This window comes from Bufo bufo, chromosome 6 (assembly GCF_905171765.1).
Source record: "Bufo bufo chromosome 6, aBufBuf1.1, whole genome shotgun sequence".
NCBI lineage: Eukaryota > Metazoa > Chordata > Amphibia > Anura > Bufonidae > Bufo > Bufo bufo.
The window spans coordinates 215,646,825-215,659,566 of record NC_053394.1 but is presented as its reverse complement, the minus strand read 5'-3'; the positions used below and the strand labels follow the sequence as shown (position 1 = coordinate 215,659,566).

Genomic DNA, 12,742 nt, shown 5'->3' with positions numbered 1-12,742 from the left:
GATCCGCTCAGACAACTTTCACACTTAGAAAATTTTCTAAGTTTTAATGCAGACTGTGCAGTTCTGAACGGATGCAAACGTCTGCATTATCGGAGCAGATCCGTCTGATGAAACATCAGACGGATCCGCTCCGAACGCTAGTGTGAAAGTAGCCTTAGACTTTTTTTTAAGTTTCCTTCATGTCTGGTGATCCTCCAAAAATAAAGGAAGACACACGGAAATGGATCGCGGAACAACGGAACCCCATTTTGCGGAACGGAACACAACAACGGTCGTGTGCATGAGGCCTTATACTGCTGAATGAAGATTTATGATAGATCCAAGAGATTGTTCTGCGCTCCATCATAATAAAAATAACTAAGTACAATGAAAGCAGAAAAAAAAAACACACAAACGAACTAACGAACCACAGTAATCCCAACACTGGTTACATATCATGTAGCATATAACACAGCTGCAAAATAGAATGCATTTCTCATATGTCTTCTTAACGCATCACAAAGAAATTGAAATGACTTGCTATGGCCTTATTCACGTCTGCATTGGATCCTCAGTTCCGGACCTATTTTGCAAATTCCTTGAAAAGCAGCAGAAGGAGAAATCCTGCTTGTCAGCTTTTTTCTTTTTTTTGGCGGAGAAAAAAAGTAAGTCTCCACAACATTATATTCGGGTGGCATCCGTATTTTGCGGATCCGCAATTTGCAGACCGCAAAACATGGCACAGTCATGTGTATGTAGCCTAAATGGAATACATCATAATATAAATAGCTAAAAAAATGTAAGTGAAATAAACTCCAAACCTCTCCCCAACAATAAGAGTATGCTGGATGTACACACCTTGCTTTATTTCCAGGAGAACAGTTAAAAGTTTTTTTTTTAGGTATGCTATGCGTTAAGTCTCCCAACCCCTCCCCCCCTTCCTTTCCATATATATGCCTGTGGTTCCTTGATTGATTTAATTCCTGTGCATTGATCCTGGCGGCATTTGCATGCTGAACAAGCGCTACATACACAGACGAAGCTGCATGTGAACCAAATACTAATAAAAATAAAACCGTAAGGATAACACAATAATAATTGTCTGCAGGAGAGGCCATTACAAGGGAGCGCGCAACACTTCATGAATACCAATTGCTTAGGTGCTCATGTAGGTGGAGGGAGCATTTATTGAATGCCTTTAACCTGCACAAACCCGTGGTGAGTTCAGCAACCAACCAAGCAGATCATATTCTCCCAATTTATTTTCCATATACAACACAAATAATTTTTATGCTTATTCAATTGGTTTGACAAATAAAGAGCTTTAAGCTATAAAAGACCAGATAAACATGTGACAAAGCCACTTGTAGAAATCCACAGCCTTTTATCAGGGCTGGGAACATATCAGTTTTAGCCTGTGATGGAGAATTATTGATGCTGTAATGGCAGCTAACATTGTGCTGCTCCATAAATAAATGTATGGTGAGCCTCAGCTCATTACAGCAATGCGTAGAAGAAATAATGAGGTTCAGCGAGTGCTTAGCCGCTACATATTTACTGTGCTGTAGAACCTCCATAATGCTGCCGACTAGTCACAAGATCCTTATATACTAGAAGATAAGGGAAAAGTGCAGAACACCCACACATACAAAGGACGGACAATAATGCCTCATGTGAGGAAGGCACATCAATTAACAGACTATTGCTTCTAAATTAAAAGCCGCCTTATGCGGCCATAGTGTTGTTGCATTTAAAAAGGTATTCTGGTTTTAATACATTTTTTTGCATTTAAAATTTTGCTCGCAGACCTTTATTATATCTGTAAAATAACCTCTCCCTAAAGAAAAAAAAAAGATACAGCCCATTTTAGTTCTGAAAAATGCATCAGTAAGAGATCTGAACAGAACTAAAGATGGCATCAGTCATGTGACCTCTAATGTTCTGTTAACTGCCCAGATAGCTAACAGGTGAATATTAGCTTACTGAGATGCGGACATATGTATACAGTATATACAGTATTACTTCCTGCAGCAGCACCTCATCATGTTTGTCAGTGTAGAAGCACATCCAACATTGTTCTCCCTGTCTCCCCTGTATGTACTGTGATGACATCACCTAGAGACAGGCAGACATTTTACAAGTCACCTGGAAACTGGCAGCCATGTAAACCCACATACAGTGAAGTAGTTGTTTACCACCATTATTGCTACGTAGTTATCCCATGGAAGTGTCATGTGTGCTGACCCAGCACATGTGTGTCATGTAACACTGTTGCTTACTGAATGTCAGTGGGGTGTCACATAACAGATGCTATGTTCGAGTTAGGCCATGGATGCATTACACAAGACTGGCTATACCCCTCTGCTATGCAGATGGGGCTCAAAAACCTGATATAAGAAAATACATGTATATTTGACTTATTTTTCAGACTATAAGATGCATTTTTCCCCCAAAAAAATATGTATGTATGTGTGTGTGTGGGAGGAATGGCAGTGTATCTTATAGTAATGCTAATCTTTCCATTATGGACACAGTCATTAGTATGCAGGAGGTGCGGGGAGCAGTGAGGGAAGCACTGTGCTGGCTCTACTCACCCTCCCTGATCATCTTCTGGGCCCCACTCTGCACGGTGTCCTGACATTTTATAACGCTGTGCAACGTCAGGTCACAGAGCAGCATGGGTCTGAAGAAGCCCAGGGTGTGGCAAGTGATGGATCTGCAGAGTGGCAGTGCAGTTCGGAGCAAGTGAAGTTTTTTTTTTTATATATATATATATAATGTCCTATCAAATACGTCCTAAGTAATACGTGATGCATGATGGGGATAAAATCCAGTACCTTTGCTCAGCAATGATATCATTGGCTATTAGGGCTGCACGATATGGGAATTTTGTGCGATTGCGATTAGGGCCCTAAAAATTGCGATAACGATATGCAATGCAATATTTTAAGGAAATTGTGCTAGAGGTCTATTAGCTTGGATTTTCCCATATGAGCCGCTGACGCGGCTGGGTATGACATAGTTATGGGGGATCTGTGGATGACGCGCTGTTATGGGGTGGATCTGTGGAGGACGCTGTTATGGGGTGGATCTGTGGAGGACGCTGTTATGGGGTGGATCTGTGGAGGACGCTGTTATGGGGTGGATCTGTGGAGGACGCTGTTATGGGGTGGATCTGTGGAGGACGCTGTTATGGGGTGGATCTGTGGAGGACGCTGTTATGGGGTGGATCTGTGGAGGACGCTGTTATAGGGGATGTGTGCTATGACACATAGGGCCATGAGGGGGGCCAGCATAAGACATATAGCATCTTATGCTGGTCCCCCTCATGGCCCTATGTGTCCTAAACTGCGCACATAACTGGATTTGTGTGTAAAGTATTTTACTAGTGTGTGAAACAATCTCTCTCCTATTGATAACATGGCCAGCCTCTGTACTCACTGTCACTATGAATGCACTGCAGCGAGCGGGCCGGCCGGCGCGTGACTGACGTCACTTAGTAACGCTCTTCCCACTTCAGGAAGCAGGAGCGTTACTAAGTGACGTCAGTCACGCGCCGGCCGGCCCGCCCGCTGCAGTGAGTACAGAGGCTGGACCTGTTATCAATAGGAGAGAGATTGTTTCACACACTAGTAAAATACTTTACACACAAAGGCAGTTATGTGCGCGGGGCCCCTTCATATATAATCGCGGCATTTTCGGGTTGGCCAAATCGCCATATCGCATTTGCCGATTATCGCGATTCGATTAATTTTGCGATATATTGTGCAGCCCTATTGGCTATAAACCTGTTCTACAACATAGATTCCAACATATCTGTGCGCAGACACACACAATTATTGCATTTCTAATTGCGATCCATAATATCTGTACGCCGTGCTTTCTTACAAAGCATATGCCATGAGTTCTGAACACAAACATGCACACACAGAGAGATGGAGAAAAACAGAATGTTCCCATTAGGGGAATGTTCTTATGACAGAATTATTTTCCTGAGGAAAGAACACGCTGTCACAACCCTTGCCAGTCGCAGACAGCCAGTGACTGAAGCTGCACCCCTGGGCTCCTGCACCATGAGCTTTTTTAGGGTGGATAAACAAATAGGGCAAGAGCAAGACAGGCATTTTAACATGTTTGCTGCCAAACCAAGAGGAGGCGTAAATCAGATATTCTGGTAATTATGAGGCATTATCAAACCACCAATTAATTTAATTCAGGTTCCTGGTCTGATCTACAGACAATGTATCAAAGATGTTCCATGTATATGTTCGGTATGATGATGAACAAACTAACTAAAAATGATATAAACTGAGATATGCATCTTATTGTAGGCTGGAAAAGGAGACCAACACCAGTGTTGGTACAGGCAATCCCTTGACTAGGATAATAAGATGCTTTGAAGTGCTCAGATTATTTGACCCATAAAGGACATATCTTGTCCAATATGTCCTACTGTGTATGTTGCCAATGTGAATGATAAACTGACACCACATGTGTCAACGACAGTGATAAGATTAAGGTACCGTGCACACGATGATCAGATGTGGACTTATTTATTTCTATGGAGCAGCAAAACATGTAAGCAGCACACTGTGTGCTGTCCACATCTGCACGTTCATTCCGCAGTCCCACAAAAAGATAGAACATGTCCTACTCTTGTCTGTATTGTGCACAATAGGCATTTCTATAATAGTGCGGGACGAGCAAAATACATACATACATACAGTCATGTGCATGAGGCCCAAGACCAAAGAGATCAGAACATTACTCATATGACAGAAACTTCAATATTTAATCACTCTCTTAGAGGCTTAAAATTTCTAGGAGCCAAATCTGTAAAGGTGTTTAAAGAGGACCTTTCACTGGTCCTGACATTACCATATAAATAGCTGGCAGGGTAGGGCATACTGATGGAATGCGAGATCACCATTTTTCCTATGCGCTGCCCCCCGTTCTGGTTTCTCGTCTGGTTTGTAAATCCATACCATCAGTACATGGAGGAGGAGACAGCCGTGTTTTCATGGGGCGTCTCCTTCTCCCGGGCTGTGACGCTCCCCGCTGCAATTGGCCAGCTCACAGCCAGGGAGAAGGAGATGCCCCATGAGAAACAAGGCAGTCTCCTTCTTGCTGTACTGATGGTATGGATTTACATACCAGCCGAGAAACCAGAACGGGGGGCACAGCAGAGGGAACGGAGCAGCACATAGGAAAAATAATAAGCGCTGTAACATGCCTTCAGTATCCCCTACCCTGCCAGTTATTTATAAGGTAATGTCAGGACTGGTAAAAGGTAACATGTAACAGTTGAGGTGCGCAATGCAGTTTTTATGTGGGTTCTACAGATGAAACATTTACTGCACATGTTTCACCTGTAAAGAACACAACTGTAACATGTCATTTACAGCGCTACGTCGGCTTTTATGTTAGACAGACCTCTGAGCCCGGGTGCAAGCCCTTCCTTTGCCAACTTGAGGCTGGAATCATGCATGCAGTTTTTGTGGCTGTTTTCAGAGAAGTATCAATCTTCACTTTATGCTTTTTATCCATTCTTGTGTTTCACTCAAAAAAACTGCGTCAAAAACTCCATTTGTGATTCTGGCTAGAAATGATCAAATCGAATCCAACGAAGTGGAATTCGATCCGAATTTCACGATAAATTTGATTCACCACAAAGCCGAATTTCCTTGTGCTTCGTGGTAGCAAATTGATTTAACCTGAAAAAGTGTAAAAAAAAAAATAAAAAAATACCATACTAAGCTCCTCCATTTGCTCGCAATGGGCCGCCCACCACCATCTTGATTGAAGATCTCGGCCGAAATCCCGTGCGTGGTGACATCATCCCGGGCCGCGCAAGATTTCGCACCAGATCTTCAAGCAAGATGACGGCAGCCGGCCCATCGCGAGCAAATGGAGGCAATAAGTATGATTGAATAGTTTTTTCTGTTAATGTTACACTGTTTTTACTCTCCGATTCCACAATCATGTATGAACGCGGCATCTGAGCAAATTTTTTTGTGAAATTCAGCGACGCAGCCAAATCGAATTTTCCAAAACTTCACTCATCTGTAATTCTGGCCTTGTAAACTATGCCACTGCATCCCTCCCCACTTTTAAGGCTGAGTTCACATCTCCATTAAAGAGATCTGGCTGCCTGGTTCAGCACAAATGCTGGCTGTTGGCCAGATAAAAAAATATTGCATGTTAATGGGGATCGTGAAGTAGAGAATCCAGCAACATCAGATCCTGCGAGATTCAACAGGCTGCTCTGTGCCGGAATAGTCTGCCGAATCTCCTAACGGAGATATGATTGATGCCTAACACTGAAGAATGTAACTCCTGGTCAAAACAGTAACATTACGGTACTTTGGGGTGATAAGTTAAAATGAAAATTGGTAGAAGAGGGCAAAAACTCCCTCTCCTTACAGATTCCCCGGCGATGCTCCAGTCCACGTTCTTTACCACCCCCTCATTTGGCCTGCAACGGCCAAAAGAGTTTGCTCAGAATATTAAGCATATACCAAAACTCCCCATGCAACAGGTTCAAGTGTATATTAGTACAAGACCATCTATCACGAGAACACATGCTCAACTAAATGCTCATTTCAACATGTTCCAATAAACTTCTGCAGTCACACTGTCCTCAAGTGACAGTACTTCTACATTCTTGAGAGGAAAGTTACGCCACATCTAAAGTTAGGTTCAGAGGTCTTACTGCATGAAGATATTCTTGCGATGTAGTACATTGGAAGAGAATATTACTTATAAATCAGAATTAGGCAGCACTAACACTTCTTAACCCCTTAATAGCTTCTGGTGGCTGAAGGTAAACACCAGTTTCCGTGTTAACAAGCTATATATACTGCACAGGGCCGCAAACCATGAGGACTATGTATGAACGCTACCACCAAATTAGATTCCTTTTGGCATTGCCCTGGTTTGGAGCTACAATCAGGGGCGGATGGGGAACTTAAATAGGCAGCGTCAAGTAGGCAGGGACAACACAAGTAGGCGGGGCCTGCAATATTATAATGTGCCACAAAATACTGCAGCCCTCACCACAGTATTATAGAAACATAGAATGTGTCGGCAGATAAGAACCATTTGGCCCATCTAGTCTGCCCAATATACTGAATCCTATTAATAGTCCCTGGCCCTATCTTATATGAAGGATGGCCTTATGCCTATCCCATGCATGCTTAAACTCCTTCACTGTATTTGCAGCTACCACTTCTGCAGGAAGGCTATTCCATGCATCCACTACTCTCTCAGTAAAGTATTACTTCCTGATATTACTTTTAAACCTTTGCCCCTCTAATTTAAAACTATGTCCTCTTGTAGCAGTTTTTCTTTTAAATATTCTCTCCTCTTTTATCTTGTTGATTCCCTTTATGTATTTAAAAGTTTCTATCATATCCGCTCTGTCTCTTCTTTCTTCCAAGCTATACATGTTAAGGTCCTTTAATCTTTCCTGGTAAGTTTTATCCGGCAATCCATGTACCAGTTTAGTAGCTCTTCTCTGAACTCTCTCCAAAGTATCAGTATCCTTCTGGAGATATGGTCTCCAGTACTGGGCACAATACTCCAAATGAGGTCTCACTAGTGCTCTGTAGAGCGGCATGAGCACCTCCCTCTTTCTACTGGTAATGCCTCTCTCTTTCAACTGTATTACTGTCCTGTATGGTCTATGGACGGTATATGTTCAGTCTGCCCATAGGTATAATATTTAGCTAATGACAACATAGCAGTGAGTTGATCAGAGTTTCTTAATGCTTGATCCAATTTGTTGATTCACGTGGTTAAAGGGAATGTGTCATCATAAAATAACCTATTGTTTAAAGGGAACCTGTCATGAACTTTTGGCTGACCTCACTAAGGGCAGCATAAAGTGTAGACAGACATGTTGATTTCAGTGGTATGTCACTAATTAGATAATATTAATTGGTTTCTGAGAACCAGCATCATAATCATGGCAGCTGGGCCAGGAAAAGAGTCATGGCCACCTGAGAAGTCATGGTTATTCATGAGTTCCTGCTCTACCCGCCCTTCTGCTGCTGATTGACAGTCTCCCACTTAGTTTTCTTATTGGAAATCAGCTTGTCTGTCACTATTTTATGCTGCCCTCAGTGAGGTCAACATAACATAACAGGTTCCCTTTAAATCATGTTTTTATGTTGGTACGCAGAGCTAAACCAATTGACTTACAGTGAGAAACAAAAGTATTTAAACACCCTGCGATTTTGCAAGTTCTCCCACTTAGAAATCATAGAGGGGTCTGAAATTCAGATTGTAGGTGCATTCCCACTCAGAGACAGAATTTTAAAGAATCACATAGTATGATTTTAAAGAATTTGTCTTGCACTGCTGAACATAAGTATTTGAACACCTGAGAAAATCAGTGTTAATATTTGGTACAGAAGCCTTTGTTTGCAATTACAGAGGTCAAACGTTTCCTGTAGTTCTTGACCACGTTTGCACACACTGCAACAGGGATTTTGGCCCACTCCTCCACACAGATCTCCTCTAGATCTTTCAGGTTTCGGGGCTGTCGCTGAGCAACACAGAGTTTCAGCTCCCTCCAAAGATGTTCTATTGGATTTAGGTCTGGAGACTGGCTAGGCCACTCCAGAACCTTGATATGCTTCTTACGGAGCCACTCCTTGGTTATCCTGGCTGTGTGCTTTGGGTCGTAGTCATGTTGGAAGACCCAGCCCTGACCCATCTTCAATGCTCTGACTGAGGGAAGGAGGTTGTTGCTCAAAATCTCACAATAAATGGCCCCATTTACCCTCTCCTTAATACAGTGCAGTCATCCTGTCCCCTTCGCAGAAAAGCACCCCCAAAGCATGATATTACCACCCCCATGCTTCACAGTAGGGATGGTGTTCTTGGGATGCAACTCATCCTTCTTTTTCCTCCAAACACGACGAGTGAAGTTAAGACCAAAAAGTTCTACTTTGGTCTCATCTGACTACATGACTTTCTCCCATGCCTCCTCTGGATCATCCAGATAGTCATTGGCAAACTTCAGACGGGCCTGGACATGTGATGACTTGAGCAGGGGAACCTTCCGTGCAATGCATGATTTGAAACCATGACTGCCTAGTGTTCTACCGACAGTGACCTTTGAAATTGTGGTCCCAGCTCTCTTCAGGTCATTGACCAGCTCCTCCCTTGTAGTTCTGGGCTGATTCCTCACCTTTCTTATCAGTGATACCCCACGAGGAGAGATCTTGCATGGAGCACCAGTCTGAGGGAGACCGACAGCCTCTTCCATTTCCTAACAATTGCTCCAACAGTTGATCTATTTTCACTAATCTGCTTGGCAATTGCCCCGTAGCCCTTTTCAGCCCTGTGGTGGTACACAATTTTGTCTCTGGTGTCTTTTGACAGCTCTTTGGTCTTGTCCATGGTAGTAGTTGGCATCTGACTGACTGTGGGGTGGGCAGTTGTCTTTAAAGAGCTCAGACAGGTGCTACTAAGTTAGATTAATGAGTAGAGGTGGACTTTTTAAAAGGCACAGTAACAGGTCTTTGAGAACCAGAATTCTTGCAGTTTCTCAGGTGTTCAAATACTTATGTTCAGCAGTACAAGACAAATTCTTTAAAAATCATACAATGTGATTTCCTGAATTTTCTTTTTAAATTCTGTCTCAGAGTGGGAATGCACCTACAATGTGAATTTCAGACCCCTCCATGATTTCTAAGTGGGAGAACTTGCAAAATCGCAGGGTGTTCAAATACTTCTGTTTCTCACTGTATGTGGGAGAGCTTTGACCTGAGCACAGGTTAAGAGGGAGCTGATAAGCTGGGATATCACTTACTGTGAATGGTGGATCCAGTGTTATCTATATAGAGGTGTTACATGCCATTGCAGTTCTGCCTGTGATGATAACAATATAGCTACTGAAAAGTTACCTGCACGGAACAGGAAATCATGACTAGAGATGAGCGAATCGACAAGTGGTACCTTGGAACCGAACCAGAGTTCGGGAAATTATTTTTACAGCAGAAATCAATTTAGGAAGTTATTACGCGAAGTCTCGCTTCGGCTCATCTGAGCCAATACATTCTAATACTGTACAGAGCGGTCATTCCGTACAGTATTGAAACAAAGTTTTATGCAAATCGACTTTGGATGTTTCATCTGAAATCGATTCACTCATCCCTAATCATGACCTATTTTCTGACAGCCATACCTTTTACAGTCTACAGAGCTGTATAAGGGCTTTTTTTGCAGGACGAACGGTAGTTTTTAATGGTACACACGACTTTTAATCACTGTTGTTCAATTTTTTAGAGGGAAAAGGTGACCAAAAATGGTAAATCGCGTTCGTAAAAAAAAAGGATTTTTATATGTTAATAGTCCAGACATTTTTGGACACGGCGATACCCATTACGTTTATTTTTTTATTATTTATTTTTATACGTAAAGTTGGGATGATATTTGTATATTTTGAACTTTAAAAAAAATATATTTTTTTCTACATAATAACTTTTAGCCCCCTTAGGGGGCTAGAAACTGGGGCAAGTGATGAAAAGGTTCCATAGACAATAATAGAGAATTATCGAAGTTTGACGTTGTGACTGCTGAGCTGTGCCTCATGCACAGCTTTACAGGCTTTTTACCATGACAGGTCTGGGAACCTTCAGCAAGTTCCAGGCTGTCATGGTAACCTATCACAGCCCCACAATTTCAAATGTGAGGGCTTCCTCTGCCTGACTCCACAGATCCCGCGATAGTGACTGACAAAGGCATCTGAGGGCTTAAATTACCTGGTTGCCGATCATAGTCATTGCGGTCGGGTGTCTGCTGCATTATACAGCCAGCACTTGCCATGCATGGAACAGGCCCGGTCCAGCAGCCAGCTCCATATATTCCCTCAGCCACTATGATGTACATCATGGTGACTGAAGGGATTAACATAAAATTGTGATTTAAACAATAGGTCATTTTCTACTGACACATTCCCTTTAAGGGGTTATCAGACAAAAAAAAAAAAAGCAGAACCTTTTTTCCTATTAGAAACAGTGCTATTTTTGTCAATCTAGTCTCTCTCTTAGTATTGCAGCTCAAACATTTACAGCTCGTTTTTTAATCTCAGACAACAAATTTAACTCTATAAAAGAAAGCATATGGTTGCAACAGCCCACATTTGTTTTTCCGTATTTCCATATTGTAGGTAGCGGAGTCATCAAAAAAAAAAATGAATTTACAAATAAAAAAGTCAGGTCTCCCTTTTCTAACCTAAGGACAAGGAACATAACACAACACTTCCTCCTCAAAAGCTCCTGGGAGAAATGATTTCAGATTCTTTCGAGGAAAAGAAGCGGTTTGCAAGATTACACCCTTTCAGAACTAATAACAGGGCACAGATGCAGGTATTGTAAGGTGGCACAGAATGAAATGCATACAAAGTAAGGAAAAATGATATAGTTACCAATGTATTCCAAAACAGAAAGGGACTGAAATCCATTCCGTATACCAACCAAAGAAAATATCATTGCATGTCACTGACAGTTCAAGGAATGTGACGAACATGGATAGGAGCAGACAAATAGTGCAGGATGTGCTGCTGGAGGGTAGATTCAAACATACACAATATACTCCGGGCGAGTGAGGAAAGCTACAGATCTCAAGTAATGAATGATACTCCGTACTCTGGATTGACTGCAACAAATTATGGTTTAAACCCTCTAATCCTCTATAACATGCACCGTACTGTTCTGTCTTTTAAATAACATTTACCATCTTGTGTATGCAACGTAATGCCGTCCTCTGCCACAACTGACTATTATTATTTGTAAGTGATCCATATTATCCATACAATGTTGCTGAAGAAAGACCTGTAACTGCAGTGACCTGGAGCAAGGGTACTTTGGACTATGGACATTTGTGGACATTTGCCCCTATTGCTGCTACGCAACGCCATCAGCTCACTACGTTAGTGCACTTGCACTATCATTTATGCTGTTATTTACACTTTTATATTGTTGAACTGCATTTTATATGTGAATTGTAAAATATTAAATTTATTTGCACTGTTCTTACCATATTTTTCACTTTATAAGACTCACTTTCCCCCCCAAAAGTGGGGGGGAAATAGCAGTGCGTCTTATGGAGCGAATGCTATATTTTGCCGAATTTTCAATGATACTCCCGCCGCGATGCCGCGCGGCGGGTGTATCAGCTGAGAGGGAGGAGGGGCTGGGGGCCGGCATCTGCTTTTATAATGACAGCGGGGCCCGTGCAGTGACTGTATTCTACTACACGGGCCCCGCTCACTGTATATAATCGTATCTGTAATAGTTAATTGTTATGTATATAAATCGGGTAATCAGCGCCTGTATACTTACAACTACAAGCACTCGGTAGCAAAGAGGAGGGAGGATGCAGGCCGGGAGGACGAGTCACTACGTCATGCGCCTGTGCCGCCCACTTTATGAATGAAGCAGGCAGCGTGGGCGCATGACGTAGTGACTCGCGCTGCCAGCGCCCGTCCTCCCGGCCTGCCTCCTCTCTGCTACCGAGCGCTTGTAGTTGTAAGTAGGGATGTCCCGATACCATTTTTTTAAGACTGAGTACGAGTACCGATACTTTTATTTAAGTACTCACCGATACCAATTACCGATACTAATTTTAACAATAAAATACACACACATGTATTTTCTGACCACTGACCAACCAAAAGGCCCAAAAACAGAACTATAACATTCCAAGGAGACATTATACTGTATGGGGGCAGCCACAAGGAGACGTTATACTG

At 42.4% G+C, this 12,742-nt stretch overlaps 1 protein-coding gene across 7 annotated transcripts in view; it reads right to left on the bottom strand.

Annotated features, from left to right (window-relative positions):
* Nucleotides 1–12,742, bottom strand: part of ZMIZ1 (zinc finger MIZ-type containing 1) — a 356,469-nt gene that overhangs the window by 216,630 nt on the left and 127,097 nt on the right. The gene's annotated exons all lie outside the window — the stretch shown is intronic.